General features: G+C 42.1%; 2 long non-coding RNA genes across 2 annotated transcripts; one reads left to right on the forward strand and one right to left on the reverse strand.

Moving 5' to 3' along the window:
- Positions 1–8,473: 8,473 nt before the first annotated feature.
- On the forward strand, positions 8,474–9,759 carry LOC125906456 (uncharacterized). Its single transcript, XR_007451817.1, has 2 exons — positions 8,474–9,204; positions 9,270–9,759. It is a non-coding gene; the product is annotated as an uncharacterized LOC125906456 (long non-coding RNA).
- A 5,226-nt stretch (positions 9,760–14,985) lies between these two features.
- LOC125906463 (uncharacterized) lies at positions 14,986–15,773 on the reverse strand. Its single transcript, XR_007451827.1, has 2 exons — positions 15,200–15,773; positions 14,986–15,129 (listed from the first exon to the last, which is right to left on the reverse strand). It is a non-coding gene; the product is annotated as an uncharacterized LOC125906463 (long non-coding RNA).
- Between the last annotated feature and the right edge of the window lie 3,829 nt (positions 15,774–19,602).

The raw sequence follows: 19,602 nt of genomic DNA on the forward strand, positions 1-19,602 counted from the left end.
TTCATCGAAATAAGAGCTATCGAAACAAAGCGTGACAAATGGATGACCGAAACGTGACCATGATATAATGAATGTAACAAATTCGCTTCAAGTGGGCCACTCGCGGTCTGTTGAATTTCAATTAATAAATAACAAATATTGATAAAAGCCAATTAAGCGGAACTTTCCGATCACAGGTAAAAAATGCTTTTAAACAACCCGTCAAACATTGCGAGGGTTGCAAATGATATCATCTGCTCGAAATCTTTTGGTATTTTAAATAATCTTCGACTTTTATTCATGGATTATTTTTTTGCGGTAGTATTTGATGAAAAGATCACAAAATTCAGGAGTTTAGTATGCTACAATTTGCACTGTTATACCTGCTCTTGGGGTGCTATAATTATAACTGCTAAAACTAGGGGTGAAAAAACTACCAAGGCTCGCAAGCTTTTAAATGCCAGGGCTCTGGGGCGGTGAACTTGTATGGCGTGCGGGCCCCCGCGCGCCCTCACAAATCGGTGTAAATTGAATGGCGGGATCTGTGGATCTCATTCACCAGTTTTCTTAATGTTAATGAGTTTGCACCGGATGTGGCAGGATTACTCTCTCGACGGACGTTTTTGGGTGACGTATTCGGTGCTTAGTGGAAACCACACGAATTGTTCGCTCCAACGCTTCCAAGTCAGTATTAGACCATTTCATTACTCCAAAGCTGTAGGTCAACAGAGCCACCGCAAATGTGTTTATAGCTTTCACCTTGTTGCCGGCTGACAAAAAGCTCTTCAGGATACAGCTAACACGATGTAAGAACTTGTCCTGCAGCTCTTTCTTGATCGCTGCATAGTGAATACCCCTCAGCTGCAGGAAACCGAGGAACTTGTACGTTTCGCCTTGAATCATTATTTGGATTTCCTCTTGTTCGTTGACACGGAAGCTATTGGCATCCACTACTTTACCTCAGTGTAGATGATTTGATCGTCATTTATCGATACCAAATTCCATATGAATGTCGTTGCTGAATCCCTGCACGGTCTTCTACAGGCAGTGCAACTTCTGTACTGTTTCTGCGAACAGATTCAAGTCATCCATAAATAAGGTGTGGATAATTCTCGTCCTTATTTCTTCGAGAAATGCTACTGTGTGTCTTTTAGTCGATGCAGGAGCCCAGTCACTGGTACCTACTTAATGGACGGCACTGCAGTTAATCGACAAAATCATGCCAAAAAACCTGGGCGTTCTGCTTGATTCAAATTTGAACCTAAAACAGCATATCGATGACGTTGTAGCCAGAGGAAACCAACTACTTGGCGTGGTTATCCGGACAACTAATGAATTCCGCAACCCCATGTGCATCAAAACTTTCTGCAACAGTATCGTTTGTTCGGTTCTGGAATATTCGTGCGTAGTCTGGAGCCCAACTACTGCTTCTTCAATTGCTCGACTTGAGGCGATTCAACGTAAGCTCACGCGATATACCCTATGTTCCGCATGTCGGCTGTTTTCAACACTGTTTCGGATTGCTTCGACTTCGACATCTCAACTCAGTGCTTCAAGGAACGTCTCCGGCTTTTGCCGTGGCCGCAGTGAATTGCGATGCAAATATTGTTTTTGTTATGTTTATTTTTTATTAAAAATGAACTGTTATTTAGGTCATACGGCCTAAGATTAAAATAATAATAATAATAATAATAATATCCCATACTCAGATTTCTCTGTTTCTTGGCTGCCTGACCAACAATGGCTGCATCAATGAAGACCTGGTCTTTACAGCCTTACGTGTTTTTTCGACGTCCTGTTTGTTCTTTGGTCATTACGTTGTTGGTATCGCAACGATCTTTCACTTCCTACGTTATCACTGACGACAATACTTTGTATTAGTTAGAAAGACAGGTAATTGATCTATACTTTTCAGGATTATTTGCATTTTGATCTTTTGGTAGAAAGTAAGTAACTCCCCTGGTGATAAATTCTGGTAGCTTCCTCGGATCTTCCAGCACCGTATTGAAGCATGCCGCTATCTGCTCATGGACTGTCGTCGGCTTTTTATATCAAAGATTGTTTACAAAATCGAGCCTGGTGCAGCTCCATTCCTGGTGTACTGCGTTGCCTCACGTATGTCTTGAGCATTCACAACTAGCACGGGCATGTCTTCGATACCATCACTGAAGCGCTCATCTTCTGCTAACCTCATTCCTTCGCTGTTGTGTTGGACAGGTTTCTCACATAGATTGGCCCAAAACTGTGTAAAGTCGCCAATATCCAGGAACCCCTCTCTAAAGGCGGGCTTGTCATTTCGGAAGGTGGTGCTCGAGATGTTTTAGGATATCATACCGATCACCGATGAAGTGCGAGCAGCCATGGGATCATACGGGGCGGAGTGAGGCTCGTCTAGCGCTACACCTGTACCAACTACAGAAGCAGGAACAAAAGGGCTTTTGCCTGGTGATGTAGCGTTCTCCGTGTTGGTACTGGTGGCTGTAGCGGTGGTGGTGGTGGTGTGTGCGGTGGTGGCGGTGTTGGAGGTGGTGATGGTGGTGGTAGTGGCGGTGAAGGTTGTGGTGGCAATAATTTTTCGAATTGTAAGATGTCCCAAACCTGGCAGCAGCAACACATCCGACAGCACATTGATTTTTTTCCTTGAGGCTCCATATTAGTTGCGAACGACATTAGTCTGTAAAGTATATTAGACTATGATATTAGATTTATAATAGAATTCTAACCGAGCTACGCTGTCGCGATCAAATGGTCGAATCGGATCGGTGGCATCAAAGATACCAAACGGAGAGCAGTTCAATTCCGCAACAATCAATTATTCGACACACAGCGAGCATATGTATATATATATTCATATAACATTAAATAAATTTAAATAAATACTTACCACTCTTTACCAAATAACCACTAACAAACTTTACTAGCACTAGCAATGTAACTCGGTTGGTCCAATATATCGTACACGCGTGCCCGGTTGTTGATGTGCAGAATGAGATTGGCTGTCTGCAATAGAATAGACGATGGCTGTGGCTTTGGGCAATAGAATTGATAAGCGCAATGGTATGTGTAGAGCAGCAGGGCAAAGAAGCAGGATAGCGAAGAGGGGGAGAGGAGGGGCGCAAGTGTAGAATGAAGCAGTTGAGAAGTGTAAGCTCAAACTTTTTTCGGTCGCACTTCGATCGCATTTCGATCGAGTTTTTTGTTTCCTTTTTTTGCGAATGGCTTTCGCATTTCGATATTTTTTTTACACGTGTCGATCAATTTATATTGCATAGGTGTGACGAGGACACGTCAATGAATTAATTCAAAGAGCTGGCAGAACTCACAAAATCCTCTCGTAAAGCACTCAGATCTCACGAAACACTCAATTCTCTCTCAAAATACTGTCATATACGACTGACATTATGACTCGTATCTGGGATGAACGGAAACCAAATGTGATTCAAATGCGACGCTAAAATCTCTTGGAGCATTGCGCTGCGGGACGGTGCGCTCTCTCGGTTTCCGAGGTTCTTTCTCGGTTTCCGAACCGAAAAGAACCTCGGAAACCGAGAGAGCGCGCCGTGTATTTTATATGGGAGCGGGAGAGAACCGTGGTACCGATTCTCTCCCCTTTTTTAAGCCTAGGAAATCTTCCATCGGCTTGATTCTAGGTTTTTACGCACACCATGATAAAAATTACCCGCTCTTTGCTTTAGGGCTGAGAGCAACCGGCCCAGCACAGATAGCCGAGAACGCTGATAGCAGCCGGTTCAGATCGGATCGGTAAGATCGTTGATAACAGTCGGTTCAGGTCGGATCGCAAAGAACGGTGGGAGCAACAGGTTCAGTTTGGGTTAAAAATAAGGATCGCGGACCGGATGCTTGCATGCTGAAACGGATCGCACCTGGCAGTTTCGGAACGCAACGCGCATCATTAATGGTGTGGCGATCATGGTGTGGCCCTACCACTGTTCGGAGCTGACCTCCGGTTGTACACACCGCACACGGATAATCCAGGAAACGTCAGCCTGACATACACCGCGCACGAATTTACCAAATATGTCAACGTGACATAAGCCACGAGGCCGCGCAATACACTTCCGTCTCAGCGATGCCGATCCAACACTCACACAAATACGTGGCGCTAATGTCAACTCAGCAGGGTTTGCCTCCACTATTTTTCGACAAAATTATTCTTGCATATCTGAGCTTTCCGTGTATTACCAAAACACCCGAGGTCTACGGACAAAACTCTCGAGTTTCTTCAGTGCATCTTCAAGCTGTTCTTTTGATATCATCGCGATCACAGAAACCTGGCTCAAGGATGACATTGCTTCGTCTGCACTCTTCGATGACCGATGTGATGTTTTCCGAATGGACCGTAACTCCTCAAATAGCCAGAAAACCCGTGGGGGAGGGGTACTGATTGCGGCTAAAACCATGCATCGTCCCTCAGTAATCACTGTTGCGAGCTCATCAACCGAAAGTATCTGGATCCGCATGCGTGTTGGCACTTCATTCGTTTACGTTCCACCGATTCTTAGTAATAATACCGAATATATTGCCGCTAGTGTTGGGAAAAAGAGCACAATTAGGTGTGCTGTGCGCACACGCACGCACATCTCAGTGTGCGGTGCACATTTCGCACTGTGCGCGCTCTACGCACTGTGCGCGCACTCCGCACTGTGCGCGCACTCCGCACTTTTCGCACAGTGCGAGCACACTTCGCACGGTGCGCGCACTTTTCGCACACTCCGCACAGTGCGAGCACAGTCCGGACTTTTCGCACACTTCGCACAGTGCAAGCACAGTCCGGACTTTTCGCACACTTCGCACATTGCGAGCACACTCCGCACTTTTCGCACACTTCGCACAGTGCAAGCTTCACTTACTTCACTTTACACTGTGCGAGCACACTTCGTACCATGGTGGTACGTACACAAAGACCACGACCACACGACCAATGTCAGCTTTTTCTCTTAGAGTTCATTTACTCAGCCATCGGTCGTCGTCTAACAGTGGATGAACTTGGCGGACACCTGACCTCTTCAAGCCCAACCTCCCCCCCCCCCTCCACTCCGCCCGCCCATCCACGATGGCTATTATTGGTCCCAACAGAAAGCATGTGTAGATCCATGCAAATATTGGAAACTCCATCGATTTGACATACACCTGTTTCGAATCCTTTAAAGGGTATAGACAATATTTTTTCAATCTAAGAGCCCCCTTCTACGCTGCACTTCATTCCTCGCTCTTCTTTTCCACCCTTTTACGCATGGCAAAAGCGCAGAACGCTGAAACACGCGCGCACTGCTGAAATCAATACAATTTAATCATCGTTGGCCCAAGGCATTGGGTAGAGCGAGAAACAACATAATTCTTTGCAAGTGTGGATGGCCGGTGCACGAGCACACCGAAACCGCGCGGAGACATTTGCTGTGAGAATCGAATGCACAGAACGCTGCGCTTGACCACCATCGAAAACCCGTTACATAAACACAAGGATACAACACACCCAGAGAAAAATTTAAAGGCCCCGAAACACAATATCAACACAGCGGTCCGTAGCCGAAGAAATTATCAGGAAAAATCGGCTGACATCAAGCACGCGTTTCTTTAAAACAACTATGAACTGTGAAGGTCGTAGGTAAACGACGCTCCAGTGGGTTGAGGTTTCTCTTGAATTTGGCTGAGATGGAACGTGTCTGTGCTTGTACTCGGAGCCACCGCTTTGCGATTGTGCAATAAAACAGACAGCTGGTTTCACGCGAAAACTGTTACAGGTGTCCCCCGAGATACGACTGTATTTGGGACCGAAAAAATGGCCCAAAGCAGGGCGTAAGTCGAAATAGTCGTATGTCGAATATCTGTCAAAGTTAAGTTTAAAACCGAAGTTGAAGAGGCGAAATCTATGATAACGTGATTTTTATTTGCAACAATGTTTGATAATGTATTAATTTTACACCGAAAGTCGTTTACGCGATATAAATATCAAAGATCGGCTAGTTGTAGAATCTTTGGAAATGTGTTTGTAACGGTTTTCAGCACAGAAATTCAAAAAAATACATCAATTTCTTCTCACTGACAACTTTTCACTGTCAAAATCAAAATCGTCGTATCTGCGAATCGTCGTAACTCGAGGGGGTCGTAACTCGGGGGACGCCTGTATTCGCGTCGCAGGCTTGCGATAGCAGCGCATATTTTGATGCAAAAATTACAATTTTCACTCGGAGCCCTAGTCAAATTTTGTGATTAACTTAGGGGCCTCCAAACTTTTCAGCTCGCGGGCCGCATTGCTTCAAAAATAACTATATTGAGGGCCATTTGACGCTACCTTTAAATGATGAGTGAACGTTTAAATCTCGTTTTTACAACAAAATACTAACGATACTAATACAGTTGATTGATTTTTGTCTAAGAAAAGTAAAAAATACATTTTTATTTGAATAAGTCATAATAACGTAATATTTATATTAACTCTGGCAAAGTCATCGTGGGCCGCATTATAAGCTCTTGAGGGCCGCATGCGGCCCGCGGGCCGTAGTTTGGAGACCCCTGGATTAACTGAAGAGAAGACATGGGACAGGGCGAGAGGGGGGGGGGGGGGGGCGATGGGCATGTGTGTGGTATGAATGTGTGCAAGCGATTCAAGGATCTTTGATTCGCCCCGACTTGAACTCGTAGCACCAACGGATCGGAGTCGCTAATGCTAACTGATGCTAATGCTTAACACGTTGTCTGCCACCATACATGCCCACTGAACTGCCCCGTCAGGCCACGGAATCACTCTTTGAAACGAATGCATTTGCTTTTGCATTGTTTCTCTTTTAAATCAAATTCACCAATTCTCTTTGTTGTCTCAATCGCTCCACAATGTCGTTTGTTGGGCTTATACCATGGAATTTCATTCTTGGAAACCCCCCTTTGCAACGCTTTGGTGACGCGCATGCAAACGATGCTACAACAATGACAGGCAAAGCATGGGCCGATCAAAGGCACGTGAAACTGTGAAAAGATCGTTTTCGTATTGTCCAAGCTGTCCCGATCAACCTCAACTTTGTGATGAGTGTTTTAAGATTGTGCATCAAAAGTAAAGGATGAATAAATGAACTCCAAGATCTTATAATTATTGCTCATTCTCATTCTCATTCTCAGCTTTGTGGAACTATCTCAGGTCAATAATAATGTAAACAATCATGGGTCTTTACTTGAGCTTATATTCGTGAGCCCGCGTATAATTGAGAATGGTATGAGAATTTTCCGTTCCATAGATTGTTTAACTGAGGAAGACCGATATCATCCGAGCTTGCTGGTCAATATTACACTTCCATCAACAACCCAGACTGCTACGGAAGTCACTGGATCGAACAGCTTGAGACATCTCGATTTTATAAAAGCTGATTTCCCAAAAATGATTGACGCTTTTGCCAATACTGACTGGTCATTCCTTAATTCTGATAGCAATCCCACCTTATCAATCGATTCGGCAATCGACTCCTTTCAAATTAAGGTTGGTCTAGTCCTTCACAAATGCTGCCCTACTTTACAAGAGCGCGCAGCTTCCGGTCCCCCGTGGGGCAATAGAGAGTTAAAAAGACTTAAATCTACGAAAAATAGAGCTTTACATTGTCTCGTAAAGTCTAATCTTCACTCCGACAGACTATTGTTTAACACTGTTAGTGGCAACTATAGAAGATTCAACAGGCATCTGTAAAGAATCTATATCAACAAACTTCAACGAAGTATATCCAACGATCCGACTTAAATTATTTCTTTCGTTAACCGTAAGAGGAAAAATCCAAAAATCCCGTCAGTAATGCCACTAGACACCGAGAAAGCCTCAAGTGAACTTGAAATCAGTGAGCTCTTTGCCAAAAAATTTAGTTCAGTTTTCGACCTTCAATCTTCGTCACCAATTAATATTGCAACTGCCCTGCAGCACACACCCGCGGATGTTCTAGATATGTCTATAAATGATATTGTCATCACAAATGAATCGGTAGAAAATGCAATCAAACAAATTAAACCCTCATTTATCCCGGGTCCGGACGGGATTCCAGCAATAGTCTTACAGAAGTGCTCAACTTATCTTTCAGAGCCACTGGTCCATCTGTTTAAGCTTTTTCTGCACAGTTCTACATATCCTACTATGTGGAAGTCTTCGTGGATGACACCCGTTCATAAAAAAGGTCCGAGACATGTTATATCTAATTATCGTGGCGTAACTTCCCTATGTGCATCAGCAAAAATACTCGAATTTCTTGTCCAGGAAGCGTTAGTCAGGGGTGGCTTGAATTATATTAGCCCAAGCCAGCACGGATTTGTTCCCAAACGATCGGTGTCGACCAATCTCGTTCAATTCGTGTCTGAATGCCTTACGGCAATGGACGGCAAGTCACAGATTGATGCAATTTATACTGACTAGTTAATTTGGCCCGGTTACAGGGCTATGCGAGATAATTTCTGGGGTATATAATAACCTAAGAATGCGTGCGACGGATTTCTTAACAAACAACGCAAATTTATGTGGTTTTAATTGTATTTTATTGTTGTATTGTTTATTGTATTAAGTGATTGGCCAAACAAGCGGCCTTATCACTGAATTAAAACTAAAACTTAAATAACTAACGCAGTGTACAATGACAAAACGGATCAACAGAATCTAGTAGGTAGGTGCCAGTCAAAGAAAATGTAACGCTGATTAAATTTACGGGCCATCGCAGTCATTGGGTCGTTCTCGCTATATGCACGTCTTGTAAGGTCAGTTCTTATTAGTCTGCCCGACAGACAAAGAGAGCGAAATTTACAGGCGAGGGGCATCCCAAGTAGCAGAGCCGAAGTTTTTCAGAGATTTTTCTGTGTGCCAAAGCGAGATGCCCTGTCTTCTCTCTCCAGATTTTGGACAGCAAACCGCTGCGCGTGTAGAGGTGTGTGCGTGTGACGAAAAACGATGGATGAAAAACGCGAGGAGCGGGGTCCGAAGTCTTTCGTTGGTCACACACACATGCATCTACCGTTGGATTGCGCTACACCGAGTCTACCCATCTCTCTCGATCTACCATGATTTTTTCTGCTATCGCACTCATCTGGGAGTTAGGCATCCTCAGTCTGCCCAGAACTTTCGTTGTGGAAGGATGTGCGGGAGTGATGTGCGATTTCTTGTGTCCCCAACTATCCTTGTTTACGTTTTGCGCAGTGTTGCTTCTTCTTCCATTGTGGAATGATTTAGCCTAGCAAATTGTTGAGGTAAGTTTCTTGATCTCATATGTGCTTCAATGTACTAATTTAACTAATGCTTATCGTCTTCAAAGTTACAGGTGCATGCGCCATTCATCAACGCCTACCTGTTGCCATCATCAACAATCTTCAAAGTGGGTGACGGAAGGAAATTGTTTTTCAGTTTTAAAATATTAAGGTAAGTGTTGCTCTCATCATATACGTAAAACTATCCAAAGTAATACGTATTACATACATTAATTATTGGTTTATTTTTATTGACACCGCTCAGCACAACTCAGCCACAAAACAACGCACTGGATTACGCTAAGAACCTGTCGAAACGCGGGCGCGGTAGAAGAAAGGAAGAACGAGAGGATGAAAAACTAAAGTCGGCGCGCAGCTCTGATGGTACCCCGTACGCGGTAAGAAGAAAAAAGATCGAGAGGAGGAAGAACGGTAAATTTGGAAGGGGGTGAACGTTCTGCCGTCTACACAGTGTGAGTATGCCAAAGCACGTGTTGGAAGGGAGAGAAAAAGTATGGAATAAACCGCATGCGAATGTGTGCATACAGCAAAAGTAAACATGTGTGCCTCATCATTTCTATAAGCAATCCGAAAAGGGGGTGGAGCAAACACATTGGTATGCGTGAGGTGCAGAAGAAATCAGAGCGTTATAGTATGTGTGAACGCGATCGTTCGGGTGGAAGGTGTCTATGTGGGCGTGAAACCACATTTCCACTTCTACTGCAAGTGGGCACGTAAGTGGGTACATATGAGTACAGGACGATCCCATACAAAACTTCGGCTTTTGCGGACTGGGCGATGTCCCAACTACCATCACCCGAACAACCGTTGACGAGCCGGCAAAACACGACTTCGATGTCTCCGCCGTCGACACCGACTTGAACGCCGAAAGCCCGAAAGTGCACTTAATCGATTTCGCATGCACCGTCGCTGCCTGCAGCTACGTCGACCGCCAGCAGCATCGACCGCCAGCTGCACCAACCGCCAGCTGCACCCCACCACCACCTATCCTACGACATATGGAATCGATCGTATCGACCGGTGTTACCAGGGCTCAATGGAAACTCGCATTCCTCTACGATACCAGTAACACCGATCTAGGAGGGGAATCCTGTAGCGACCAGAGCGCCATCTGGTGCGCACACCTAGAACTACCGATAGAAAATGTTTAACGGGCTAGTTAGGCAGGGACTGCACAAAGCTAGAGCAGGACAAACAGTGGTAGCATGCTGCACCGCAGCTATAAAAACGGTGGCTTGCTCCATACACGTTCTCTCTCGTCCTAAACGTTTCAACACCGACACGCGCATATCCGTCCGGCTTACCCAACGCTTCTTCTCCGGCAACTCTCGAACGAACAACACTAGTTTTCGCGTCTCTCCCGAACTCACCGTTCCGCGGATTAAAAGAAAAAAAAATAAATCGAATTCTACCAAAACGTAGTTCGCGAAGCGTGTTGCGTATCTTTTAAAAAAATTAGGGACCATATTTGTGGCGCCCCTAAAATACTATTGATTACTCGGAGTTTTTTATTTAATTTAGTACTTTTATACACTTTATCATTTATTTCATATGATTCGTGCAGGAAATTATGATATTTCTGGCTTTTAAGCGGTTTCAATTTGTTAGCGAAAATGCAATTTATACCGAACTTGAAGCAAATTGTACTGATTGGACATTTGATCTGTCAAATTTAGAAAACCGCGTATCTCCGAATCCGCGTAAAACGAGAACCGCGTAACTCGGGAACAGACTGTACACGCATACGTTATGAAGAATTGTGGGCGATCGGGGGAAAATGTGTGAGTATGTGTTGATACGGGTTAGTGAGAATCATTATCCAATAATTATTTTAAGGTTGCTTTTTGTTTAACAATTAGAATTAGAATCTGCAATTATCTCACACTGAAGATGTACAAAATAAAATAAAAACCTAAAACACATTATACAAGTAATTAAAAAAAAAGAATTTTAGTCCGAACAGTATAACGGGAGAGCGAGTTTCGTTTGGAAGAGCGGGGTTTTCAGACAAAACAGGTTTTTTAGGAGAGCAGAAAACCTCTGGAAGCACGGGAGAATGTAGCATACATAAACCAAATGTATGATACACGCTGTCGCACGATTTCAAAAACCTTCTCTATACCCAACCAGCATTATCGCGCGATTTTTATGTGTATCTATCATTTTTCTCATTCTAACATTCAGAAAATTTTTCATTCTGTCTTGCTCTTCTGGGTGTTGGTCACTTTTTGCTCGCAACTTGGCTGTGTCACTTCAACCATCCTCATGTTTCATATGGCTCTTCTCTTTCCATCGTTCGAGAGAAACTCTTGTGTCTCGCTTTTCTGGGACTTTTCCAATTTCGATTGCTACACCAAGCGTTCACGCAAGCGATCTTCTCTCGTCCGCTCTTTGTATCATTTTACAGGTACTCCCCGATATACGCTATTAATGCGGACCGGAGGCAATAGCGTATCTCGAATATTAGCAAATGTCGAGTTTTCAGTCAAATTATAGCTAATTTTCATATAATTTTGCATGAAGTGGTAGTTTTTAGCCACTAAATTAGTTATTTGATATGATTTCAACTGAATATTACAATTGTACACCTTATGAAATGGTTTTTAATATTCGACCAAAAGGGAATTTATTTTGAATTTGATATTCGATGTGCCAAATTAGTACAATTTGCTCAAAGAACTTTCAAATTTAGACAAAAGGCGTACAGCTAAATCGCGTATATCGAGTACGGCGTATATCGGGGAATACCTGTATAGCCACCAGAGGAAGGCGCTGCTTCGCGTTCACATGAAGAAGTGGTAGTGTGAAATCAAGTTTGTAAGCAGAAAGACGCGTCGATGCGTGCTCGTTTTTTCTCTCGTGAAACCAGTACGGAAAAAACTATTAGGTACCCAACCGACATTATCGCGCGACATTTTACAATTTTGTATGAGAAAAAACGGGCTCAAAACGTTCTCAAATCGTGCTCATTAGCAGCACTAAAGAGCACGTTTCTGCAACGGTGCGACAGCGTGTATCATACATGTGGTTTCTGTATGCTACATTATTGTTCAATTTCTTTCATTCTCTCCTCTCTCCCAAAACAAACACAGACTCTCTCTCATTTTTCCATTCCACACATTCGCTCTTTATTTTACCACTTTACCTCTACTCACACATACACTTTTCAATACTCACACAATTCACACTGCCGAAAACCCGTTGCGGGATACACACGTCTTGCCTGCCTTCTCTCCTCGTTCTTCCTTTCATCCAGCGTTGTCTTCGCGTTAAAAATTCTTCCTGCTTGCCTCCCCCTCGCTGCTCCCAGATGCTGCGCTAGCGTGCTGGATGATCGTCCCTACCTTCCTGCTGCTTCTCCTCTCCCAGGCGGTAGCACGTTGGAGGATCGTTCCTGCCTTCCTGCCGCTTCTCCTTCGTCCGGCGCTAACGCGTTGAATGATCGTTCCTGCCTCTCCTGTCCTTTTGTTTTTGGCACTGCTGATGAAAGAGGGAAATATTATCTATTTTGAAAACCGCTGTTCCATTTAACGCGAAGCATAATACTTACCAACCAATTGATTACTTCTATCGTGGTCCGTGCTCACTTCCGTTTGTGCGTGTGTTACGATTTGCTATAGAAAACGAAATTGGTTTGATATCACCAATTATTAATACCATTCAGTTTAAGACAGATTGATATAATCCTTTATTAAAAGCTGTACTTACCAAATAGTTTTTTCCGTACTGGTTTCACGAGAGAAAAAACGAGCACGCATCGACGCGTCTTTCTGCTTACAAACTTGATTTTACACTACCACTTCTTCATGTGAACGCGAAGCAGCGCCTTCCTCTGGTGGCTATACAGGTATTCCCCGATATACGCCATACTCGATATACGCGATTTAGCTGTACGCCTTTTGTCTAAATTTGAAAGTTCTTTGAGCAAATTGTACTAATTTGGCACATCGAATATCAAATTCAAAATAAATTCCCTTTTGGTCGAATATTAAAAACCATTTCATAAGGTGTACAATTGTAATATTCAGTTGAAATCATATCAAATAACTAATTTAGTGGCTAAAAACTACCACTTCATGCAAAATTATATGAAAATTAGCTATAATTTGACTGAAAACTCGACATTTGCTAATATTCGAGATACGCTATTGCCTCCGGTCCGCATTAATAGCGTATATCGGGGAGTACCTGTACAATTATACAAAGAGCGGACGAGAGAAGATCGCTTGCGTGAACGCTTGGTGTAGCAATCGAAATTGGAAAAGTCCCAGAAAAGCGAGACACAAGAGTTTCTCTCGAACGATGGAAAGAGAAGAGCCATATGAAACATGAGGATGGTTGAAGTGACACAGCCAAGTTGCGAGCAAAAAGTGACCAACACCCAGAAGAGCAAGACAGAATGAAAAATTTTCTGAATGTTAGAATGAGAAAAATGATAGATACACATAAAAATCGCGCGATAATGCTGGTTGGGTAAGTACAGCTTTTAATAAAGGATTATATCAATCTGTCTTAAACTGAATGGTATTAATAATTGGTGATATCAAATCAATTTCGTTTTCTATAGCAAATCGTAACACACGCACAAACGGAAGTGAGCACGGACCACGATAGAAGTAATCAATTGGTTGGTAAGTATTATGCTTCGCGTTAAATGGAACAGCGGTTTTCAAAATAGATAATATTTCCCTCTTTCATCAGCAGTGCCAAAAACAAAAGGACAGGAGAGGCAGGAACGATCATTCAACGCGTTAGCGCCGGACGAAGGAGAAGCGGCAGGAAGGCAGGAACGATCCTCCAACGTGCTACCGCCTGGGAGAGGAGAAGCAGCAGGAAGGTAGGGACGATCATCCAGCACGCTAGCGCAGCATCTGGGAGCAGCGAGGGGGAGGCAAGCAGGAAGAATTTTTAACGCGAAGACAACGCTGGATGAAAGGAAGAACGAGGAGAGAAGGCAGGCAAGACGGGTACGTGTGTATCCCGCAACGGGTTTTCGGCAGTGTGAATTGTGTGAGTATTGAAAAGTGTATGTGTGAGTAGAGGTAAAGTGGTAAAATAAAGAGCGAATGTGTAGAATGGAAAAATGAGAGAGAGTCTGTGTTTGTTTTGGGAGAGAGGAGAGAATGAAAGAAATTGAACAATAATGTAGCATACAGAAACTACATGTATGATACACGCTGTTGCACCGTTGCAGAAACGTGCTCTTTAGTGCTGCTAATGAGCACGATTTGAGAACGTTTTGAGCCCGTTTTTTCTCATACAAAATTGTAAAATGTCGCGCGATAATGTCGGTTGGGTACCCAACCGACATTGTCACGTTGCAAGCGGTTTATTTTGTATAAAAAAAGTGTTCTCTACCCAACCGACATTATCGCGCGACATTTTAAAATTTTGTATGAGAAAAAACGGGCTCAAAACGTTCTCAAATCGTGCTCATTAGCAGCACTAAAGAGCACGTCTCTGCAACGGTGCGACAGCGTGTATCATACATCTAGTTTCTGTATGCTACATTATTGTTCAATTTCTTTCATTCTCTCCATTCTCCCTACAAAGACTCTTACTCTCTTTTGTCCATTCTGCACATGCTTACGCTCTTTATTTTACCTTCTTACTCGCACATACATATTTACATACTCACACAATTCACACTGCCAAAAACCGGTGCGGGATACACACGTACCCGTCTTGCCTGCCTTCTCTCCTCGTTCTTCCTTTCCTCCAGCTTTGCCTTCGTCGAATGGTGTGTACGCGTCCTGCTTGCTTCCCTCTTGCTGCTCCCACGTGCTGCACTAGCGAGCTGGATGTTCGTCTCTACCTTCCTGCCGCTTCTCCTCTACCAGGCGCTAGCACGTTGGAGGATCGGATCGTTCCTGCCTTCTTTCCTCTCCTGTTCTGTTTTCGGCACTCCTAGGGATAGAAGGAAATATTAACTATTTTGCCAACAGCTGTTCAATTTAACGTCAAGCACAATACTTACCAACCAATTGAATATTGCTTCTGTTGTGGTCCGTGCTCACTTCCGTTCGTGCGTGTGTTACGATTTCTTTAAAAAAAAACGAAATTGATTTTATATCACAATTATCAATACAATTCAGTTTGATAAAGATTGATATAACCCTTTATTAAAAACTGTACTTACCAAATAGTTTTTCCGTACTGGTTTCACGAGAGAAAAAACGGACACACACCGACGCGTCCTACCGCTTGCAAACTTGATTTCACACTACCACATTTTCATGTGAACGCGAAGCAGCGCCTTCCTCGTGTTCCTATACAGGTATTCCCCGATATACGCCATACTCGATATACACGATTTCGCTATACGCTTTTTTTCTAAATTTGACGGTTCTTTGAACAAGTAGTACTAATTTTAGAAATCGAATGTCAAATGCAAAATAAATTCCCTTTTGGTTGAATATTAAAAACCATTTCAAATGGTATAAAATTGAAAAATTCAGTTGAAATTAGATCAAATAACTAATTAAGTGGCTAAAACCTACCACTTCATGCAAAGTTATACGGATATTAGTTATAATTTGACTGAAAACCTCGAAATTCGACTTTCGCTATTGTATATTCGGTGATACGCTATTGCCTCCGGTACGCATTGATAGCGTATATCGGGGAGTACCTGTACAATGATACAAAGAGCGGGCGAGAGGAGAACGCTTGCGTGAACGATTGGTGTAGCAAGCGAATTTGGACAAGTCCCAGAAAAGCGAGACGCAAGAGTTTCTCTCCAACGATGGAAAGGGATGAGCTAAATGAAACATGCGAATCGTTGATGCGACACAGCCAAGTCGCAAGCAAATACAGACCAACACCCAGAAGAGCGAGGCAGAATGAAAAATTGTTTGAATGTTAGAATGAGAAAAATGATAGATACACATAAAAATCGCGCGATAATGCTGGTTGGGTAGTTCTGCTATCGAGAACGATTTGACCGCGCTATAGAGAACACTTTTTTTATACAAAATAAACCGCTTGCAACGTGACAATGTCGGTTGGGAATGGCACGAGAAATTGTCGCTCTCATCGCTCTCTTGCCATGAGCTACGTGCTCACTCAATAACTGTAACGTCAGCCCGGCGTTCAAAGTGTTAAGAATGTAGCTTAAAAAGGTTTTTAGGGTTAATAGTAATTCATCGATCAAATACAGATTTTAGAGAAGGCAATAATAATTAACAACATAATTATTATATTTTTACTCAGAATTGAAACGATGAGCACGGTACGAGCGACAAGCGATGTATGGCAACACTTCAAGAAAACGGAAAATGCTGGAAAATGTTTATATTGTGCTAAGATCATTCGATGCACTAAAGGATCGTCATCCAATTTGAAACGGCATCTGACTGCAAAACATGTCGGAATACCTTTAAAACGCGTTAATGCTTGCTCGTCGAATGGAGAGTGTAATGTTGAGGAATGTACCCCAATTCAACAATCCTCAGCAGGGATTTCTCGACCGGCCACCATGGACTCTTTCTTTACTCCACTGAAACCGCTTACAACAGAAGCCAAAAAAAAGCAGGATGAGCTTTTATTAAAACTAATTTGCCAAGAGTCACTTCCTATCTCTATTACCGAAAGTGAGGCGTTTAATAAATATAGTTAAGGATTAAATCCAAACTATGAATTACCTAGCCGCAAAACTGTTTCAGAAGCAATTTTGAATCGGGAGTGCAACAAAAGCCTGCAAAAGGTCAAAACTGCTTTGGAAAATACCACAAAAATAGCGCTGACCTCAGATGGATGGTCGAACATCAATAACACTAGCTTTTATGCACTAACAGCACATTACATCGATAACGATAATAAGTTATGTTCCAATTTACTCGAATGTTCGGAGTTTGCTTATCAACACACTGGACATAATATTGCTGAGTGGGTAAATGAAGTAACAGAGAAGTTTGATATAACGGAGAAAGTAGTTGCTTTAGTAACTGACAACGCGAGTAACATGTCATCAGCTGCAAAAGAACTAAAACAAGTGAATCATTTTCCAAGTTTTTGCACATAGTTTAAGTTTGGTTGTTAAAAAATCGAAAGAAAAAGCAATTGCAACCACATTTCACGAAGTAAAACGTATTGTTACGTTCTTTAAAAAAAGCAGTACGGCAACCAAAAAACTTTCCGAAGTGCAAACACAATTGAATTACCCCGTTCTTAAACTTAAACAAGAAATTGTTACTCGCTGGAATTCTACTTACGATATGCTGGAACGGTTTTTTAAGAACAAAATACCATTACTATCTTGTTTAGATACAATTAAGATAAAAACTTCTCTACAAAACAAAGATTGGATTGTGATAGAGCAGGCAATCAAAATTTTACAAAACTTTGATTACGCTAAAAAAATTGCTTCATCAGAAAAAACCGTTACATTATCACACATGGGACTCCTTATAAAAATTCACATTACTAAAACTACTGATTTGTTGAACGAAGAATTAGAAAGTTCAGTGCGAAAATTAGGAAACAATTTGATTCATGGTCTTGAAGAAAGATTTGATCCCATGTTTCGAAATACGATCGTAAATCAAGCAATGCTACTCAATCCACGTATGAAACGGCAAAGTTTTGAAAACGAAGAAAATAGATACGAACAAACATACCAATCTATTATCGATATTATCGAAACAATCTATCCAAATCAGCCACATCATTATTACAATTGCAGCCAACATCCAACATTATTAATACAGCCACATCAAACTCTCAAACTCAAGACAACCAAGAAAAGGATCAATATTGTCAACACTTATTTGGAGACTTTGTCAGTAGGATATCTATTAGGCAAGTGGCTTTCGATCCTAAAACTAAAGCAAAACAAGAACTAGACGGTTACATTGCATCGGAATATGCAGAACTAGAATCTGACCCTTTGGCATGGTGGAAACAAAACCAATCTAGGTTTCCAAACCTGTATAAATTAGTACAAGGTATTTTTTGTATACCAGCCACATCCGTGCCGTGCGAACGAGTATTCTCAAAATCTGGACAAATATATACCGAAAAAAGATCGCGATTGGATCCTAAAAAACTTACTGAGCTACTTTTTCTACAACACAACGGTTTTTAGATTAATTAAGAACTTTAAAATTAAGTTTCAATTGTTTGAATTCAAAAACTGGTCAGAGTAATTGATTTGGAACTTCCAAACGATTTAATCTTTGCATAAATACATTTTTACTCTTAGATTTTATTTGAGGAGTTCTCAATAGTTAAGCTGAAATCGATTTAGTTTATAAGGAAGTGATATGAATTTACATTTAAATAAAAGTGGAAAAGTAAAATATAACATTATTCATTATTCATATCAAATTGTCAAATGTTGATTTTTTCACTTTTTTAAGTAGTGAAAATTGCATTAACACCATACAGTTTTTACTACCTGCTGGTGCAGATTTGCAAAAAATAGGATGGAATCTATATTAATTACACACTCATCGTACCAAATCATACCCCACCTCGGGCGTGCGAACGAATCACCGCACGCGATCAGTTCATTTCACTGAGTGAACTGGACCGCACTTGATCTTTTAAAAAGAATCAATATTCCCATGTCTAATTTAAAGCGCAATTTCCGCCATATACGCCCCACCTTAGGCGTGTTTTTGCGGCTATTGGTTCTTGTTTGGCTCCTTCACGAACCTTCAATGGAACAAATAGTTTAAGGTGGTCAATACCTATAAGCAATTTAGGAGTTTTATTTGTGTAACATTGAATAGGAAGGCCTTTTAAATGTGGAAAACGATAGATATTTTGGGATGACAATGATTGGCTGGGTAATTTAAATTGCTAACTGTTCTAACGTTTGCTAGTGAAAATATTCTAGATTGATTATCCCAGATATTTTTAGGTTAACTCGCTCGGAGTCTTCTTCGATTCTTGAAATTTGTCCTGTCCACACAAGCTGCAGTAGATCCTTTTTCCCATGGACACCCAATTCTTTAGCTAAAAACATTTCGATCATGGTTAGGGAGGATCCTTCGTCGACTGGTATTATAATAAATAAACATTCTTCTTTTTTTTATATGTGCGCACTGTGATTACACGGAGCGACATTCTGATTTTCCGACGATTGATGGAGTACCCAACCAGCATTATCGCGCGATTTTTATGTGTATCTATCATTTTTCTCATTCTAACATTCACAAAATTTTTCATTCTGCCTCGCTCTTCTGGGTGTTGGTCTGTATTTGCTTGCGACTTGGCTGTGTCGCATCAACGATTCGCATGTTTCATTTAGCTCATCCCTTTCCATCGTTGGAGAGATACTCTTGCGTCTCGCTTTTCTGGGACTTGTCCAAATTCGCTTGCTACACCAATCGTTCACGCAAGCGTTCTCCTCTCGCCCGCTCTTTGTATCATTGT

This window comes from Anopheles coluzzii, chromosome 2, assembly GCF_943734685.1.
Source record: "Anopheles coluzzii chromosome 2, AcolN3, whole genome shotgun sequence".
NCBI lineage: Eukaryota > Metazoa > Arthropoda > Insecta > Diptera > Culicidae > Anopheles > Anopheles coluzzii.